The sequence below is a fragment of the Xyrauchen texanus genome, chromosome 25, assembly GCF_025860055.1.
Source record: "Xyrauchen texanus isolate HMW12.3.18 chromosome 25, RBS_HiC_50CHRs, whole genome shotgun sequence".
NCBI lineage: Eukaryota > Metazoa > Chordata > Actinopteri > Cypriniformes > Catostomidae > Xyrauchen > Xyrauchen texanus.
The window spans coordinates 8,557,774-8,561,087 of NC_068300.1; the positions used below are offsets into that span (position 1 = coordinate 8,557,774).

The 3,314-nt window shown below is 30.7% G+C and overlaps 1 protein-coding gene across 1 annotated transcript in view; it reads left to right on the forward strand.

The window, feature by feature from the left end:
• The first annotated feature begins 963 nt into the window (after positions 1–963).
• LOC127619053 (elongation of very long chain fatty acids protein 4-like) overlaps positions 964–3,314 on the forward strand; it is a 17,888-nt gene continuing 15,537 nt past the window's right edge. The window contains exons 1-2 of the mRNA XM_052091774.1: positions 964–1,213; positions 3,311–3,314. The exon at positions 3,311–3,314 is cut by the window's right edge and continues 87 nt beyond it. The gene's annotated coding sequence lies outside the window, so the exon portion shown is untranslated. The remainder of the gene's footprint in view (positions 1,214–3,310) is intronic.

Genomic DNA, 3,314 nt, shown 5'->3' on the forward strand with positions numbered 1-3,314 from the left:
GTGATTATCGGCAGTGAATAATATAAATCTAGATAATATTATTAAATATATAGTATATGATATTATATTTTGTTATATTATATTTTATTATATTATATTATTTTATATTATATTATATTATTTAATTTTATATTATATTATATTTTATTATATTATATGATATTATTTAATATTTTTTATATTGTATTATATTATTTAATTTTATATTATATTATTTTATATTATATTATTTAATTTTACATTATTTTATATTATAGTATATTATATTATATTATTATATTATATTATTTTATATTATAGTATACTATATTATATAATATTATTATATTATATTACTTTATATTATAAAATATGATTTAATTTTATATTATATTATATCATATATATAAGAAAATATAATATAATAAAATATAATATAATATAATATCACATAATTTATATGATATTATTTTATATTATAATATATTATATTTTTTATATTACATTATTTAATTTTATATTATATTATTTTATATTATATTATTTAATTTTATATTATATTATATTATATTTATTATATTATTATTTTATATTATATTATTTTATATTTTATTATATTATATTATATTATTTAATTTTATATTATATTTTATTATGTTATTATTTTATGTTATATTATATTATATTATAATGATTAAATATGAATAAATGTGTATAAAATTTTTATATTTTCAGTATGTTTCTTATTATGTTTTTTTTTTCCATAGCATTATAATGATGTAGGCTACAAATATCAGGTAGATAATATTTATTAATGACTTTATAGAAGTTATTATAAAGCGTTTCTCATGAATCTATTGGCACCCCATGTCAGACCTATGAGTGATAGCAGTTTAATGCCTAAACAAAGGAGTTACCCGAGCGCACCAGCACGAGCCCACGAGCCCCACATGGCGTGACTGCGCATGGTCAGTGCGGGACAGACTCGTGTCCAGTGAGTGTCCGGCACACAGACACAGATCAGGTGCCCAGGGGACGATGCGTTTTCGTCATATACACGAACTATTTTAGCTGCATTCCGTTTGCCTTCGCGTTATTATTATTATTGCCAAATCTGAGGGGTTGATGACGTGTTTAAACGTACACTGTAGATTTAAATCCACATATTTATTCACTCTCATACTCCAACCGGGCTGCACCGCACCTGATGTCGGCATAGGCACGCGTTTGCAAGGTAAGTGTGTGAACTAGTGCTTTCGAACTAGACTTTTATTCATACTTGTTTCTCAAGTGCATGCAATTAAATGCAAATGCCTTAAATCACTTTAATGGAGATTAGTCATGTTCCCTATTGTACTCCTTAAGTGCCACTTATTGAAACGCCTTTAAGTGGCTCTTCACTCTTAAAATGACAAATTCAAGCTAGAACCCAACCAAAAAACCAACTGATTGAATCTATAGGGAAACCTTGTATTATAGTTCTTTATAAAGCAACATAGAATAGAAAATAGAAAACCATGTATGTATCCTACTGATGCTTTAAAGAGCCAAAAATCCAACATGCAGATCTGAAAACCCTTTCAAATAACAGTAAGAACTTTTTAAATCCATATAATCAACCCAAGAACACTATACAGCAATACATCAATAAATACATCATTAAAAATTAGACTTTTTTTGCTGCACTGTGAACATAAATGGAGAGTAGTTGCAATAGCTTATCAGAAATTCTCATGAAAATAACTTTCATTTGTGTAACTAATCAATTCAGGTCATATTAAATGCTAGATTTGACAATCCATGTTTTTGCAGGTAAACCCGGTATTGAAGAACGTCTGTTTTTAAGAGTGATTGTTATTTTATTCTCTGCTCAACAGCAGCACTTTTTGTGCTCATATCAATTAAAATGATCTGGATGTTGCTCACGGTTTGATGGACAGTTACGCTGATAATGCAACTTAGTTGATGAGTTTCTTATTTGGAAAAGACTGCGTTTGAGCATCTGGTGATGGTAACCTTCACATTGATCATCCCTATGAGTGGTGTGGCCTCAGATGTGGGTCGATAGGCATTTGTACTTAAACTGTAAGCTCGTAGATCAAAAGGAATTAAAGCCTGACTGACAAATGCTCGTGAAACCTGCTGACACATACGCACGGGGAGGCTTTTGTCTTCAGCCAGGACATGTTTGTTTAAACAGGGCTTGCTCTACAGTTTCATATAGAGCACATCTCGCAGCTAGCATCTTCAAAACAACAATGGCAGTAATAATAATCCTCATTTATTAAGTGACATGTTTTTGATTATTCGGGTTTGGGAATAAAATATGCACATTCAATAGCTCCGAAAAGTTTTAACACTTGAGCCACAAGCCAAAACGACATATTTGGACTCCATCTGGTTGTCATATATACAGTTCATGTGCTGAACTTGAGGTACATCCACTAAAAATCACCTTGAAACCGGCCGCTTTAATGTTCTTTGCTAAAACAGCCTCAGAAAAGTGACATTATTTCCTAACACTCTAACATTCATTCTACTTGCAACATTTGTCTGGGAGGTTTTTGTGTGACAACCTTAAAATAACTCTAGCCTAACTCTAGATATTTTGCTCTCTCATGCAAACACATTCATACATTTTGTTTGTGTGGCCAACATGTCCCAATACTTTTGGATTTCTGTATACAGTATGTGCACACACATACATATATGTAGTCTATATGCATTGTTGCTTTTCCTTGTTTATTTCATGTCTATAACAAAGCTCCATAGGTTGTCAACCAAGTTTAAACTGATCTTACCCATGTTGATTATTCTACCCTGCTTTCCTGGCACTTTTACCCTTTGTGTGTGTGTGTGTGTGTGTGTGTTGCATGTCCAGTTTTCCTTCAGTTTATTTATGTGCAAAACGATAGGGCCGCTAAATAATGCACAGGTGTCAGCTGTGCTGCTGAAGAAGGTGGGTAGATTATGTAATTAATCTGGAGGACTGTAACTCCTATTAATTCTACTTGGCATACAGGTGTGAAAGTGGGGTTGGTTGTAACTTGCTGAGTTAAAGACTGTCTAGGGCTGTCTTGCCTTGTAAAACTGCTGTAGTCACACCATCAGTTACCCTATTCCCTGTAATAAACGTACACACCTGTCACTATATTGTTGGGTTCTTTTTTTGTAGGGTTTGCCAGCAAGGATGATGATCGGGTTATCTAAATCCATTTAAAAAAAATCTAATTCATTATCTAAAATTAATACAATTCATATTGTGCAAACAAAACTCAAAGCTGGTAGCCTCAAATGGTTATTTATTTATGTATTTTTTGTTCCTTTGCAGGATA